Source organism: Podarcis filfolensis (assembly GCF_964270895.1).
Source record: "Podarcis filfolensis genome assembly, chromosome: W".
Classification (NCBI taxonomy): domain Eukaryota; kingdom Metazoa; phylum Chordata; class Lepidosauria; order Squamata; family Lacertidae; genus Podarcis; species Podarcis filfolensis.
The window spans coordinates 19,970,880-19,988,361 of NC_139619.1; positions in this window are offsets into that span (position 1 = coordinate 19,970,880).

A 17,482-nucleotide genomic window follows, 5' to 3' on the forward strand; every position below is an offset into this window, starting at 1 on the left:
CCATACAAGGCTTTGCCAGTATTTTCAGGGTCATCTTCCACCACAATTTAGGGTTGCCATATGTCTGGGGAAACCCAGACATGTCCTCTTTTTGGGGACCAACATGCCTATCTGGGCGATTTTTTACATTTTAAAGGAAATGTCCAGGTTGAGGGGGAGTTGTTGGGGTCTCGGGCTCAGGTGGCTCAGGATTGGGCTGCTCTGCCCGTCATGGCCCCTGCCAGCCCGAGCTGGGGAAAGGGGCATGGCAGTGGCGACCCTGCCCACCTCTTTTCCCAGCTCGGGCTGGCAGTGCCTCAGGCTGTCCTCTTTTTATGCTCTTGTACCTTCGTTTTCAAACAGCTTAGTTCTTGAACGTTTTGGCTCCCGGAACTGATTCCATTCAACTTCCAAGGTATGACTGTAATCAAAATAAAAACAGCAACCACCCAGTAACCCACAATTGGATGGCCCCATTGGGTTCTGGAATTATGGAGGGATGAAAAACTGATGAAAAGGGTTTTCTCGTGCGTGTTTCTTGTGGCTGATTAGCTGCTCTCCCTGTGCAAAGGTCAGAGGGGGCAGGGCTTCTGTTGAAGTAGGTGATTAGCTGTGGGAGTAGCTTATCAGAGCTTGTAGGGCAGCAGCTGAAGAAGGAACAAAAAGAGTTTTCTTGTGCGTGTTTAGCTGTGGGAGCAGTTTGATCCATCTTTTAGATTTAGGGGAGCTAGTCTTAAACGTTTGTTGGGGGAGACCTAGGTTTTTTTGGGGGGGATTTATTTGCCCTGTCTTCATGCTTTTTATGTTGAAGGACTGCTGTAGTCAGCCCCAACGACACGTTCTCAAGATGGAGGGTGAGGGAACAGCTGCAGTCGCCTGTGGTTCCTGCGCAATGTTTGCCATCTTGCCAAAGGTTGCAGGCAGCTTTACCTGCAGCAATTGCATGTTGATTGCCCTCTTAAAAGACAAAGTCCAGCAACTGGAGGAACGTGTAGCTACGCTCCAAAGAATTAGAGAGCTGGAGCTCTTCTTGGAAGCAACAGAGCACACCGTCTCCACCAAGGAGGAGACAGGAGACTCCCCTGAGAAGGAGGCTAGTTCACCAACACAGGAGCCAGATATATGGAGAAACATGACTCAAAGAAGTAGAAGGCCCAGGGTTCGCTCTGATTGTTTAGAAATACACAATCGCTTTGAGGTCCTCTCCCCTAGCATGGAAGACGAAGAGCAGACTCCATTTGAGGATCTCTCCCTCATTACAGTCGATCAGGTATATGAAGACGAGCAGCAAAGTCAGCCCTCAGGGAATGTGCAGGCGACCTTGGAACGGACAGCTCACGGAAGAACCCCGACCAGACCTAAGAGGAGGCGTGTAGTGGTGATAGGGGATTCCCTACTGAGGGGAACAGAAGCAGTGATCTGTGGGCCTGACAAGATGTCTCAGGAAGTGTGCTGTCTCCCCAGGGCTAAGATCCAAGATGTAACTGAACGACTGTAAGGAATCATAAAACCCACTGACAAATACCCCTTCCTCTTGGTTCATGTGGGAACCAATGACACTGCAAGCAATAGCCTCCAGAAGATCAAAAGAGATTACGAGGCTCTGGGCAGGAAATTGAAGCAATTAAATGCACAAATTGTCATCTCATCTGTCCTCCCAGTTGAATGACGTGGCCCAGGGAGAGAGGGAAAAATAGTGGAAGTGAACAACTGGCTTCGCAAATGGTGTAAACAGGAACGGTTTGGATTCTTAGATCACAGAATGCAGTTTCTTGAAGATGGACTTCTGGCAAGCGATGGGCTGCACCTCACAACGGTTGGGAGGAATGTTTTTGCAAAAAATCTCAGAAACCTCATCAGGAGGGCTTTAAACTGACTAATGTGGGGGAGGGAGACAGTGCTCCTGAAGGTAGGAGTCTATCAATTGATGAAGATGATCATCCAAATGTCATAGACTGAATGGAGCAAACAGCACGCAGACCTAGTGGTGGGAGGAAAAAATCCTTAAATAAGAGACACGGGGGAATGATTAATGGACTTCAATGTCTGTACACTAATGCGCAAAGCATGGGAAATAAACAAGATGAGCTTGAGCTCTTGGTACAGCAAACTAAATATGACATAATAGGAATCACTGAAACCTGGTGGGATAAGTCCCACGATTGGAATGTAATAATGGAGGGATACAATCTATTTCAGAGAAACAGACCAGACAAGAAAGGAGGAGGAGTGGCGTTATATGTCAGGGATGTGTATACCTGTGAAGAGATCCAAGATTTAGAACCTCAAAGCCAAAGTGAGAGCATTTGGGTCAAAATTAAGGGAGAGAAGAATAACAGTGACCTCATTGTGGGAGTTTACTATAGATCCCCAAGCCAAACGGAGGACATAGATGATGCCTTCCTGGAACAGATGGCCAAGCATGCAAAAGGAAGGGAGATAGTAGTAATGGGGGACTTCAATTACCCGGATATTTGTTGGATGTCAAACTCAGCCAAGAGCATAAGGTCAAACAGATTCCTCACTGGCCTTGCAGACAACTTCATTGTCCAGAAAGTGGGAGAAGCAACAAGAGGAACAGCCATTTTAGATCTGGTCCTAACCAATGTTGATGACCTGGTTAGTGGGGTAGAAGTGGAAGGATCATTAGGCGCGAGTGATCATGCTCTTCTGAAGTTTACTATACAGCGGAAAGGAGCAGCCAAGCATACTAGGACTCAATTTCTTGACTTTAAGAAAGCCGACTTCATAAAACTTAGGGAAGTGCTGGGTGAGATCCCATGGACAGTAATACTAAAAGGAAAGGGAGTTCATGATGGCTGGGAGTTTGTTAAGAGGGAGATAGTAAAAGCACAACTTCAGGCAATACCAATGAGACGGAAACATGGAAGGTGCCTAAAGAAGCCAGGGTGGCTATCTAAAGAACTTTTAACTGAGTTAAGATTAAAAAAGGATGTGTACAAAAAATGGAAAAGGGGGGAAACCACCAAAAAGGAATTCAAACAAATAGCCAGCACGTGTAGACACAAAGTCAGAAAAGCTAAAGCACAGAATGAACTCAGGCTTGCTAGAGAGGTTAAAAGCAACAAAAAAGGCTTTTATGGGTATGTTCGTAGCAAAAGGAAGAACAAAGAAACAGTGGGGTCACTCAGAGGAGAAGATGGTGAAATGCAAACAGGGGACACAGAAAGGGCTGAACTCCTCAATGCCTTCTTTGCCTCAGTCTTCTCCGATAAAGAAAACAATGCCCGACCTGAAGAATTTGGAGCAAATGATTCAGCAGAGGAAACGCAGCCCAGAATAACTAAGGAGATAGTACAAGAATACTTGGCTAGTCTAGATGTATTCAAGTCTCCAGGGCCAGATGAACTGCATCCAAGAGTATTAAAAGAACTGGCAGATGTGATTTCAGAACCACTGGCAGTCATCTTTGAGAATTCCTGGAGAACAGGCGAAGTCCCGGCAGACTGGAGGAGGGCAAATGTTGTCCCTATTTTCAAAAAGGGGGAAAGAGAGGACCCAAATAATTACCGCCCAGTCAGTCTGACATCAATACCAGGGAAGATTCTGCAGCAGATCATTAAGCAAACAGTGTCGGAATTCAAGCCTTAGTCAGAGGAATTGGCCACTCTCCAGGTGCCCGGCTTGAGTTCCTTGTTGATCTCCCCCGTCAGCGGCTCCCGGCAAGACAAGGCGAGATCTCTATCGGCGATCCTTCTCAACATGAGAAGAACACACCACTCCTCCCCTTCCATCCCCCAGGGAGGGGAGAGAGACAGACAGAAATGTATTTACATGCCTTTATTTCTGTCTTTCCAGCAGTACAGAGAAAACGTGTCTGCACTCTCTCAACATCAACAGCAGAGAGAGAATAACTCCTCCCATGTACTTCCAGTACAGGTCAGATGACACTCTGAGCTCACATCCGGTGCTCAGTGGTGTGAATAGACTGTTCCTTTGTTCCCACGGTACAGTCCCAAAACATCAACATCCTGTTTGGCTTTCCAGCCATCTGGAGCACCAGCATTGCTCCTTTTTCGTAACATCCTCCCCCAAAAGAATCAATGCATGTTGCGGCAAGCAAAGCGTGATCCAGAGAAGAAAACAAACAGTTGTTATACACATAACACTCCCCTGTTGTTTCAGTTCCACCCTTGGAACTACCCGCCACTGGTTTCCCCAGTGTACCTCTCTGGTTGTCTGGCTTCCAAGGAATGAGTGCATCAGCATTACCTTGGCTAGCAACTCTTTGTTGTGTCTTTGTCTCTGACTTAGACACAGCTCCAACCTGTCCTCAGTTGTGTACAACAGCAACACATGCAACAGCTAAGTTAGCAAAGTCTTTTGAGTACCTTTTGGGTGGTTCACCCTTTGTAACTCTCTCAGACCTGCGCAAGAGGTGCTGATCCTCTCTGCTCACTGGTTCAGTCTCAGGACTCTTAGGAGAACCAGTTCCAATAGTAAACAGTGGTTCATCCTTCACTTGTGAAGGTCTATCCATTGTGTGAGATTTCCTCTCAATGACTGTGACAACTGAGCTCTTTGAGCTATCACTGTCACTCTCAGTACCACTGTAATCTGTAAAATCATCATCATCATCTGAATTGTCCTCTGTGGGAAATGTGTGTACTATCACTCTCTCCTGTTCAGGAGCACTCTCTAGAAATTTTGTGAGAATCACCTGACCAGATTCAGACAAAATTACTCTGTAGAGACCCTTTTCATATCCCACAAAAATGCCTCTGGCATTCTTTACTCCACCTGGAGCTTCTGTCCTCACATGAGACCCAAAAACCTTGAAATGGGCAACAGAAGGTTTTCTATGGAACAGTTTCTCAAAAGGAGAACTTCCCAACTCTTTTGAAACCTTCCTCACCCACGTATAACAAAACGACATTAGCGACTCCGCCCAGTACTCATGTGGCAGATGTGAACTAAGCAATTGCGCATTCATCCCCTTTTGCAATTCTTTGTTCACCCGTACACAGACACCCCTGTTCCACGCTTCCGCTGAAACAGCAACCTTGTGTCTTATCCCTTTCTTCTGCAGGAACTCCTGAAAATCCTGTAAAAGAAAAATCTGCTTCTCATCTGTTAAAAGACAATCAATGTTAGCATCATGCATATTTTTAACCTTGTCACAAAACTCCTGAAACCTTTCCAAGGCTTCCTGTGGCCTCTGTAACACATAAATCCAGACAAAGTTAGAGAAATGATCCACACACACAAGATAAAATCTTGCACTGCCTCTAGATGGTTCTAGAGGACCAATCACATCAGCATACACCCGCTGAAACGCTCTGTCGACCCTGGCCAGCTTCTTGGCGCTCTTTTTGGTCACACCTGCGAGAGAAATCAAGTTAGACTTAGAATTACATTCCATGTAATCACTTTGCTCATAAGTCAACAAATACAGTCCATCTTTCTCTCTGGCAGTAAGATACAACTCTCCATCTTTGAAGATCTTGCAGCTCTCAGCATCATAGGACAGTTTCAGTCCTTTCTTTGCAATCTGCGAAACACTCAGCAGATTGAACTTCAATTCAGGAACCAAGTAAACATTGTGTATAGTCAGGTTCAGACTCTTAAGATACACAGTTCCTATTCCGGTCGCTTCCAGCTCCTGACCGTTGGCTTGTTTCACAGCGAAGCTTTGCTTCTTAAACGTTGAAAAGAGTCCTCTGTGTGGGGACATATGAAAAGTACAGCCCGTGTCGATTATAAACGAGTTGTCAACATCAGGCGTGGTTCCTTTCACCATCAAAGCCTTTGCAGTTTTCACCGAAGACTTGGTATGACCTTTGCCTGCTGCCTCAGGCTTTGCTGAGCGGCCCTTAGCTCCTTTTGGCTGGCGTGGCTTCTTGCAGTTCCGCTGAAGATGCCCAGCCTGTCCACAATTGTAACATCGGACAACGTTCAAAGCTACAGCATTCTCTCCAGTAGCAACATCAGTGGGGGAATTAGAACTCCGTTCCTCCCTCCCCCTGTCCTTCACTTCCAGAACAGCAAGGCGGTCGTGTTCATTCAAAACAACGGCACACACCCTCTCCGTGGTCAAATCTTGAGCCGGAAGGGAACCAAGCTGACTGGCAACCGTTTTGTAAGTCCGATTTAGGCTGTTTGTCATCATGAAGCAGAACACTTCCTCCTGTAGACGGAAATTGCGTTCCTCCATCTGTTGGCGCAGATATTTCATCTCCGTCAGGTGCGCTTGAACATCTCCATCAGGCGCAAGCCTCAGATTGGTCAGCTTCTCAAAATACAGCAACGCTGAAGAACCAGCATCCCTCTGATGTGTTCTACGCAGCGTCTCCCAAATCTCTCGCGCATACTCTAAATTCTGAATATGCACCAATTGGCTATCTGAAACACACAGAATTATAGCCGTCCTGGCCTTCAGATTCTGTGATTCCCAACCTCACGTTGGTGCTGCAGGGATGGGGTTATCAATCACCTCAAAGATCCTCTGATTCTGCAGCAGGGCCTTCATCTTTACAGACCAAGATGAATAATTGTCATTAGTCAGGGGAGGTGGATAAGGTTAACCTCCCCCCTTCTTGGCATCCATTTTGAATCCAAGTCTCTGCTCTTACTTTCGAGCTTCTAAATTCCAAAAGTCTATTTTGGGCTGTTTACTGCCTTCTCTGGCAGGATGACTGCAAGCTGTATCAAAGTCCTTGCTAAGATAGTCAAAACTATTCCACTTCCCAGGCTTTCTGACTGCACCAGCAAGTATCCACTGTACTGACTGTCGTCGCCTAGCAACTGTGCATACCTTTCTTCAGACAGGAAATCTTATCAACCACAAGAATTCCTGGTATGCAAGCCTTTGCTCTCAGAGCTGTTTCTCCAAACGCAGCTCCCGTGAACCAGAGAATGAATCAATCTGCGTCCACACTTTTAGCCCGAAAATTCAGCATACCTTTTGGGGCTCCGTTGCTTGGAAAACACCCCCTCTCGGTGTCCAGCCGTCTGTTCAGCTTCTGGCTGTACGCAGACGTTATTTTCTTTCCCTTGGTGCAGAGGATGGCACACGATCCATCGACCTCTCACCTCTCATGCTGATTCCCCTGGACCAGATAACCAGTGGCTAATGCTACCAGTTGTCGGAATTCAAGCCTTAGTCAGAGGAATTGGCCACTCTCCAGGTGCCCGGCTTGAGTTCCTTGTTGATCTCCCCCGTCAGCGGCTCCCGGCAAGACAAGGCGAGATCTCTATTGGTGATCCTTCTCAACGTGAGAAGAACACACCACTCCTCCCCTTCCATCCCCCAGGGAGGGGAGAGAGACAGACAGAAATGTATTTACATGCCTTTATTTCTGTCTTTCCAGCAGTACAGAGAAAACGTGTCTGCACTCTCTCAACATCAACAGCAGAGAGAGAATAACTCCTCCCATGTACTTCCAGTACAGGTCAGATGACACTCTGAGCTAACATCCGGTGCTCAGTGGTGTGAATAGACTGTTCCTTTGTTCCCACGGTACAGTCCCAAAACATCAACATCCTGTTTGGCTTTCCAGCCATCTGGAGCACCAGCATTGCTCCTTTTTCGTAACAAACAGTCTGTGAGCACCTAGAAAGGAATGCTGTGATCACCAATAGTCAGCATGGATTTCTGAAAAATAAGTCATGTCAGACTAACCTGAGCTCGTTTTTTGACAGAATTAGAAGCCTGGTAGATGAAGGGAACACAGTGGATGTAGCCTATCTTGATTTCAGCAAGGCATTTGACAAGGTGCCCCATGATATTCTTGTAAAGAAGCTGGTAAAATGCGGTCTTGACTATGCTACCACTCAGTGGATTTGTAACTGGCTGACTGACCGAACCCAAAGGGTGCTCATCAATGGTTCCTCTTCATCCTGGAGAAGAGTGACTAGTGGGGTGCCACAGGGTTCTGTCTTGGGCCCGGTCTTATTCAACATCTTTATCAACGACTTGGATGATGGACTCAAGGGCATCCTGATCAAATTTGCAGATGACACCAAACTGGGAGGGGTGGCTAACACCCCAGAGGACAGGATCACACTTCAAAACAACCTTGACAGATTAGAGAACTGGGCCAAAACAAACAAGATGAATTTTAACAGGGAGAAATGTAAAGTATTGCACTTGGGCAAAAAAAAATGAGAGGCACAAATACAAGATGGGTGACACCTGGCTTGAGAGCACTACATGTGAAAAGGATCTAGGAGTCTTGGTTGACCACAAACTTGACATGAGCCAACAGTGTGACGCGGCAGCTAAAAAAGCCAATGCAATTCTGGGCTGCATCAATAGGAGTATAGCATCTAGATCAAGGGAAGTAATAGTGCCACTGTATTCTGCTCTGGTCAGACCTCACCTGGAGTACTGTGTCCAGTTCTGGGCACCACAGTTCAAGAAGGACACTGACAAACTGGAAGGTGTCCAGAGGAGGGCAACCAAAATGGTCAAAGGCCTGGAAACGATGCCTTATGAGGAACGGCTAAGGGAGCTGGGCATGTTTAGCCTGGAGAAGAGGAGGTTAAGGGGTGATATGATAGCCATGTTCAAATATATAAAAGGATGTCACATAGAGGAGGGAGAAAGGTTGTTTTCTGCTGCTCCAGAGAAGCGGACACGGAGCAATGGATCCAAACTACAAGAAAGAAGATTCCACCTAAGCATTAGGAAGAACTTCCTGACAGTAAGAGCTGTTCGACAGTGGAATTTGCTGCCAAGGAGTGTGGTGGAGTCTCCTTCTTTGGAGGTCTTTAAGCAGAGGCTTGACAACCATATGTCAGGAGTGCTCTGATGGTGTTTCCTGCTTGGCAGGGGGTTGGACTCGATGGCCCTTGTGGTCTCTTCCAACTCTATGATTCTATGATTCTATGATTCTATGATTCTATGATTCTATGATCGCATTCCACTTTCTCTACACTATGTGTGTACCCCTGACCGTGTCCTCCCTTACTCATTTCCCCCCTAAACCAGAAAGCCCCAAATGTTTTAGCTTCTCATCTGGGAGTTGCTCCAGCCCCTTGATAATTTTGGTTGCCCTCTGCTGAACATTCCTGCCCCCCCAAGCTCTGCCTTCAACTGCAAACGTGGCAGACAATGCCTTCCCAAAAAAGTTCAGTTTTACTTTTAAGGACAGGAAATTCTCCTGCAGCCCATCTGTGCTAAAGAGAGGGTGCAGATATAACTCTCCTTGTTTTGGACCACCCAATTTGCATAAAAATAAGACAAGATTAAAAGTGTTGAGTTTTCCCCACCCCATGGAAAAGGAGCAAATGAAAAATCCTCTCCTGAGTTGTGGCTGCTACTTGCTGAGCATGAGAGATGAAAAGGGCCTGTATGGATTTGGCAAAGTCAGCATTCAGAGTTCGAGAATCACACTTGGCTCATGACCAAGGGTGTCAAAAAATAGCAAAAGCCAAACTTTTGGCTCAGAGTTGAAATGCTGACGTTCCTCTTCTCTATGGCCTGCTGGTCAGCGGATGCCTTGGCCAAGACCTGGTTGTCTAACTTTAGACCTTTCGCCTACACCTGCTGTTCTGGGCTATAAACAACAGCAGCAATTCAGCCCTTGGCTCACTGCAAATCATGTGTGCAAACACAGAACCTGGCTTGGGGCTGCTTTGCCTCTGACTTACTTTGCAACATCCTCTCCCTCCAGAGGAATCTTGCTTTGAACAAAAGTAACCCACAGTGGAGGATCAACTTCACTTTACTTGACTAGACCCAGTGGCATAGTGGGCTGCGGGGGCACAGGGGCAGTTGCCCCAGGCACAAAATTGTTAGAGGTGCACAATTTCAGCACCTGGTGCTGCCTCAATTCAGCTGCACGCTTCCATCACTGGGGTCCGATGACAACGGCTTGTCCATGCGATCAGTTCAAGTTCAAGTTTTATTGCGGCAAAAGCCAGTAACACTAAACACCACAAGATCAAACAAAAAGAGATCAACAACAACATCAGAAAGGGGAAAGAAAAAAAAAAAGATTACACAAGGGAACTTTGCAGTGTGCCATTCAACAGAAGAGATTTACGCTTCCTGATTGCTAAAGTGTAAAATTTGGCCACCTCATATGATATTGAGTTTGAGGAATCTTCCAGAAGGTATTTTCGTAGAATTTCGGGGGAGGATTCCAAATAATGTTGTAGGGGTATAAATTTTGATAAAAGCGGCAAAATAAGTTGAACTCGTTCTTCACTATAAAATTCGCAAAATAGAAGGATGTGTGTGACAGATTCTACCTTATTAGACATACAGGGGCAGAGACGCGCATGCATTGGTACCCGCGTGAATTTGCCGTACAGCACTGCTGAGGGCATTGTCTCAAAGCGGGCTCTAGAGAAAGCCCATCTATAAGCTTCGTTAGTGATGTTAGTTAAGTAAGGGGCAGCTGCAAAATTAGGCCAAGCTTTTAAGCATCTATACGTCTCCGGGAGTAGGGCGACTTCTTGTTGTAATTCGACATCGTAAAGTCTCTGAGTGACAATTGCTTTTGCCTTGTTCGGAGTTTCAATAAAAAGATTTCAGGGTTTAGGCCAATTTGTTTGATCTTATTAGTTATTTGCATAAGCCAAGGAGGATAGGGAGCTGCGGCCAGAAGCAAGGTAACAGTCCCTTAGGATTGTAATGGATTTTCAGCCAGAGGGATATTGCTTGCTCCCAGACTTTTAATTCCACTCTGGGCAGTCCTGCCTCTTGCCTTAAGACTGCATTAGGTGTACACTTTGGGGTAGCAAATAATGATCTTAAGAATTTTGATTGTACTGTTTCAAGGGTCTTAAGGTTGGCAGAGGGGCTAATTTGAGAGCCATACAGGAGTTGGGCTAGAGATTTTGCCTGAAAAACATTGGCCCCTATTCAGGCGTCATTCACTTGACCCAGTTACCAATTTTGCTGGTACATGTCTTTTTCTAATGGCACTTAGATTAAACCTTGTTATTTTAAACGGCCTCTCCTCGGGAGACTGCCCTGGCCAATTTACTTATTGGTCAGGCTTAAGGCATTCTGTTATTGACTACATTCTTGTCTCCCAAGAACTCTTTGATGAATATATTGAATTTACTGTAGATATAAGAACCGAAAGTGACCATCTACCCCTAAATCTTAAAAGGACTGAATTTTGGGAACCCTCTAGATGTGGGCTCGTCCCACAGACACCTGACCCTAATGTTCTACAACAAATAGGCAGATCCAGAATTAAATGGTCCCCTTATGTTAATAACAACTTTAGCATTTGGACACAATCAATGGAAGGTCAACTCCTCTGGGCTGATCTGACCTCCAATGACACTGAAGAGACCTCCCCATGCGATCAGTTAAGTGACCTCTCCAGACAATGGGGTGGCTCATCTTTTCTTATCTCTGTGGCTGTGATCCCCTGGGTGATGTGGATGCCATTAGGCAGTCGAATGCGCATGCATACTCCGTCTGTTTCCCTCCCTCCTACCCCCTCCTCCATGTGGCCCTGGGAACTGGCAAGCCATCCTATGTCTCTGACTAGGCAGAGCTCTGGCACCCTCCTACCTTGGTGGAGTCTACCTCTTTCCAAACCTGAGCAATTTTATCTGCAAAAAAACTCATGACAGGAGTCATTACAGGAGATCTTGGACTCTGTATCAGACCCTGATGGCAAAGGTGGTTCTGTTAGACTATGAACCACCTGAAAGAGTCTCCTGGTACTGTTTTCACCAACAGATCCAGCAACAATGGTTCTCCTCACCGTCGCTATCGCCACTTGGTAGGCTCGGCGTTGAGCTCTAACCCGTGTGTGGTCTCATTTGACGTGGGTTTTTCACCACCAGCACTTTAGCTGTCTCAGGAATTGTTTCATCACCCTCAGCCCCAGGGGTAGAACCACAGGGTCATCCAAGTGCCATGCCATTGGAGAGGGTGCTTTTTAAGGTTTGTGGAGCAGCACCCTCTTATTCCCCACCACCAAATGTGCTTTCCATGTGTTTGGCTGCCGTCTATCGGGTCTCCCCAGATGAATTTGCTATTAGAAGGAGGCATGTGAAGCCATAATCCTGGAAAGAGATTCTGGAGAGAAGCACTCGACCCAATTTTAGCCTTTGGTTCTGTGAGAGGTGCCCAGTGCTTGGTCTTACTAGCTGCAGCTGAACTTTAACTATGTTTACAGCAGAGGAGCAAGTCCTGGAGGGCTGGCTTCCTATTCTGCCTCTATGGGTGAGTTGGCATTGATGAGGAAAATTCTGGGGTGTGAGGCTACTCAACAGCCCAGCTCGTCGGGCAGAGCCCACGGGTACTTGCGGTCAGAAATGAAGGAGATTCCAGCCACAAATTGGAGCAAAACAGCGGTCAGTAGACCAAGATCCTTTTTTGTTGCGCAACAGGTTCCCACAAGAGTAAGAACCCCGAACATGGGGTGACATTGACTTTTAAAACTTCCCACGGTCACCCAGAATACATTGTGTACAGACCCAATCGCCTTCTCAATCCAGCCCGCGGATGGTCCAGGAATCAGTGTGTTTTAACATGAGTAGAATGTATCCTCTTACTCAAAATGCATCTTTGGGTTATTTGTGGGGCATAGGAATCTGGGCTGGGACAAACTTCCTTTACATGTGACTAAAGGTGGGTGTGGCCTCACCTGTGCAGGTAACGACAAAAGCACAGGGCAGGGCAGCCATCTCTCGCTCTCTTTCACCACATGCATCAAAGAAGCAACATCTGCTTAGCCAAAGATGCCCTCTTGGCCTCCAGCCAAGAGAGGACAAAGGGACTGTCTTCTTATGGAATAGTTTTCAAGTGTATGTTACTTTTCTAAGCTAAGTCTGCCTTCTGGGATCCGATTGTGAACAGAATGTGAGTAAACTCTTTTTATACTTTTATGGAAGACTGTGTCGTGTCTTATCTTTTATGAGGGAAAAAGGGAGAAATACCAGAACAGTTATTATAGAGGCTTTAGCGAGCCTGAGCAAACGCATCCGCTGCCAATTTTAGAAGAGGGGAATGTTACTCTGCTAAATTGTGGAACTTGTTAAGACAAGTTGGATAAGGATATAATCAGACAATATATCCTCTCCTGCATCCTGAACATTCCCACAGGTCTGAGGGACGGTGGACAGGCCATAGGCAAACATGTCCAGACTTCTCACTCAGTACAAGCTTAACACAGGCAAACATGTCCAGGCACCTCTTAAGTAAAGCTAAAGGTAAAGGGAGCCCTGACCATTAGGTCCAGGGTTGCAGCGCTCATCTCACCTTATTGGACACCGAGGGAGCCGCCATAAAGCTTCCGGGTCATGTGGCCAGCAGGACTAAGCAGCTTCTGGCGAACCAGAGCTGCGCACGGAAACGCCGTTTACCTTCCCGCCAGAGCGGCACCTATTGATCTGCTTGCACTTGGACGTGCTTTCGAATCACTAGGTTGGCAGGAGCAGGGACCGAGCAACGGGAGCTCAGCCCGTTGCGGGGATTCGAACTGCCGACCTTCTGATCGGCAACCCTAGGCTCTGTGGTTTAGACCACAGCGCCACCCGCGTCCCTCCTGCACATCCATACCCTGGGGCAAGTCTGGGGATGGGCTCTTGGTTTCTTTGGCCAACTAACTGCTCAGTAATTGTCACCTTTGGGCACTTCCCTGGGTGTACACGTGTCCTCACGCTTTAGGGATTATGGCGGGAGATAGAGGGGGAAAGAGTCCTTTCCTTAAGGGCAAGAATGGCGTTGGAATGGAGGAAATTGATGCAGGAGGTTGATTTTCGAGGATTTTCTGAAGTGAGGGGCTTTTCCTAAGCTGGCAGTCCATAAGGGAAGTGGCTTGACAGATTTCTTGCAACAAAGGATCACTTTTGGCAATAGAAACCAGGTAATGGGCTTTTGATGGACTGAGTCCATTGTTCTCTCAGCAGCCGGCCACTCAGGAGCTCAGTCAAGGTGGCGAAGCTCCGCTGCTCTGCAGAACGGAAACAGGCAGCGGTACAAGACAGATTCTGTCCACTAGAGGCCGCTAAGCGCTATTGGCTAGCTGTCCAAATCCGATGCTTTTGATTGGGCCATACGCAGCAGTATGTAAATACAGAGTTCATGCCCAAGTCCCCGTTCATATTGATACGGTTTCATACCAGAAAGAGGGAAGCAGGGTCTTTTATTTATAAAAAAAAATGTGGTGCTTGGTGCGACAGGGGAAGGAAAGGGCTTTCTCGAGCTCATTGTCTCGCGCCCTAGCTATGTGGAGGGGTTTCTGGGGAAGGCGAGATCCGTAGCGAATTTCCCCCTCGGGAATTCCGTATAGCATATTCTTAAAAAAGGGGGGGAAAGGAAAAAAGGAGGGGGGGAGAGAAAAGACTGAAAGGGAAGAAAGGTTTCCTCTGTTCCCCTCCACTCTTCCAAAATAATTCCGAGCTGAGGTGCAGAGCTCTTTCCTCCCTTGTGACCTCCCCACCCTCCTCCTCCTCCCTTCCACATAACTGGCTGTGTCACCTTGCCTGCCAATCATACCTCCCTTTGAACTGAAGCAGATTTCCATCCCTGTTTGTGCCAGTTCTGGAGTCTAAAAGCCGAGGACTTAAATCAGCCAAAGGAAAATGACACCCTTCCTACCCACACAAAAATGCAACTTTCATTGGTCTGTTTGCTATTGGACGTAGGTTTGTTTTTTTTCTTTTGTTTTAAGAAGCAATAGCTCATTTGCTTGCGAGTGTGGGAGTCTGCAATTCTTGGTGTTCCAGGGCTTTTTGCAAGATGGAGTTGCCTCCAGTCCACCCCGGATGTAAGAACAGTCCTTCTGGATTAGATCAATGGATGATTTAGTCCAGCACCTTGTTCCCCATAGTTGCCCAGCAGAGGCTCACAACAAGCCCATAAGCAGGACCTGAGTGCAATGGCCCTCTCCCACTCATATTCCCAAGCAGGGCCGGACCTCTGATGAGCCAGAGTGAAGCAGCTGCCTCAGGCGGCCGATGCTGAAGTGAGGGGATTGAGCTGGGAGTGCCCTGTGGCCTGGCCTGTACCCCTACGTTAGCTGACTGCTCTCAAGTGCAGGGAAAGCTCCTGTCCTTTCCAAAGTACTTGGAAGAAGATTCAACAGTCAATCCAATTGGCTTCGGTACAGGAAAGATTTTGGGGTGTTTTACTGTTTTGGATGTTTCAATTTGCTGGCAGCGCCCAGAATGGCTGGGGCAACCCAGTCCGATGGACAGCATAGAAATCTCAACGTTGAATTTGTCTGATTTCCTTTCAGAGCCATTCAAGTTGGTACTTTTCAGCACCTAGGGGTGTAGTGGCATCTGGACCATGGACCTCTCAGCTGGTGACTTGTGGGAGTCAGTCTGCAGCTCACCACACCTCAGCCAGTGGGATGTATCACCAGAGATTACAGAAGCCCAGCCGAGTCTTCAGAGATGTCCTGCTCTCAGCAGAACAGCTTCTTCCAGAGCAGTGGCGGAGCAGGGTGGGGGCGGTCCGCACTGGGTGTCATCCTGCGGGGGGGGGGGGCATTCACTGTAGGCTTGGGAAACTGGGAGTCGTGGGTGGGCGCTCCCGGCTGGAGGAGGCAGGCAGGGGAGAGGACGGGAAGGAGGCAGGTGAGCAAAGAACGGAAGGGGGGCAGGAAGGGGAGAGGAAGGAAGCGGGGTCGGTGGGTGCGTCTTTCATTCTGCCTGGAAGACCAGCGCCTACAGCTGGACTATCAAGTGGATTGAAAGGGTCACTTTGGGGAGATAGACTAAAATTGCAGAGTTTTGAGAAACTAAAAAACGAAGTGCGAGATTGGCTTCATTACTATCAGATAATGGAGGCATATAATTTGGACAAGAAAATTGGCTTCCAGGTGGAAAAATCAAAATTAGAAACAGAACTGTTAGAACACAAAACTAAGATTTTGTCAAGGATGTATAACTTGCTGTTGAAATGGAACACTCAGGATGAAACGGTGAAATCTGCTATGATTAAATGGGCACAAGATGTTGGTCATAACATAATGATGGCTGACTGGGAACAGTTGTGGACCACCGGTATGAAATTTACGGCATGTAATGCCTTAAGAGAGAATATTATGAAAATGATATATAGGTGGTACATGACCCCAGTCAAGCTTGCAAAAATATATCACTTGCCCGATAATAAATGTTGGAAATGTAAAGAAACTGAAGGTACATTCTTTCACCTTTGGTGGACGTTCCCAAGGATTAAGGCTTTCTGGGAAATGATTTATAATGAAATGAAAAAGGTATTTAAATATACCTTCCTGAAGAAACCAGAGGCCTTTCTCCTGGGCATTGTCGGCCAATTGGTGCCAAAGAAGGACAGAACTTTTTTTATGTACGCTACAACAGCAGCAAGAATACTTATTGCAAAGTATTGGAAGACACAAGATTTACCCACTTTGGAAGAATGGCAGATGAAGATGATGGACTATATGGGATTGGCAGAAATGACTGGCAGAATCCGGGACCAGGGAGAAGAGGCGGTGGAAGAAGATTGGAAGAAATTTAAAGACTATCTACAGAAATATTGCAAAATTAATGAATGTTAGAATGATGTTGGATAGAAATTAAGTGGTTTCCAGCTGTAATGCTTTAAGAATATGGAAAAAGGGTAAATAGGTAAAAAAAGTTAATAAGAATATGCAAAAATGAATTGATAATGGATGAAAATACTGAGTTATAAAATGTCAAGTTTTAGAGATAAGATGAATGAAAGAGGGTAAGAATTTGCTGATTTGATTATTTAAATGGGAATACAAGAAGGGGAGGTGTGAGGAAGTCAAAGAAACAAGCAAATGAGTTTTAAATTATGAAAAAGAATTGTTTTTAATATTTTGTATCTTTTTTCTTTTCGTGTGTGTTTACTCTTATTTTTTTTCTTGTTTTTCTACTATGTGTTTTTGTATATTTGTTTTTTGTAAAATCTTAATAAATATTTCTTTAAAAAAGGGAATTAAGTATAACTAGATTATTAGAGTAAAATAAGGTTAGAAATGTTAAGATAATTATAGGATAGAAAGCAGAGGAAGATGGAAAGGAATTGCTGAAATAATTAATAGAAGTGGAATACAAAAAGGGAGGTGTGAGGAGGTCGCTGAAATAAGTGAATGAAAGATAAGATAATGAAATTGTTTGGTGTGTTTTAAATTGTTTTTATTTAGTTTTGTTAGTCTAATGTGTTATTGTTATGTAGTGTTTTTATGTTATACTATGTAGTGTTGTATTGTATTGTTTATTTTGTTTTGTTTAAATTGTTGGAAAAGCAATAAATATTATTATAAAAAAAACAAAACAAAATCACTGCTTTAACTCAGAAAAAGAAGGGAGCATCTGTGCATGTCATTCCGGTCAAGTTGCACCGAAGTGGGACTTGTTCATCTGAGCTCCACAGGCTGGTTTTTTTAATTGTTTGACTGGGATTGTTTGTTGGTTTTTCTTTAATTTGGGGCAAGGCCTTTTTATGTGCCCTTTCAATCCCCAAGAGCCAGCACTGTAAATCAGTTTTAAGGGAGTCTTAGAAGCACAGCTGCCGCCACCCCCACCCCCCACCCCCCAACATCACCAGCAGTTACACATACAG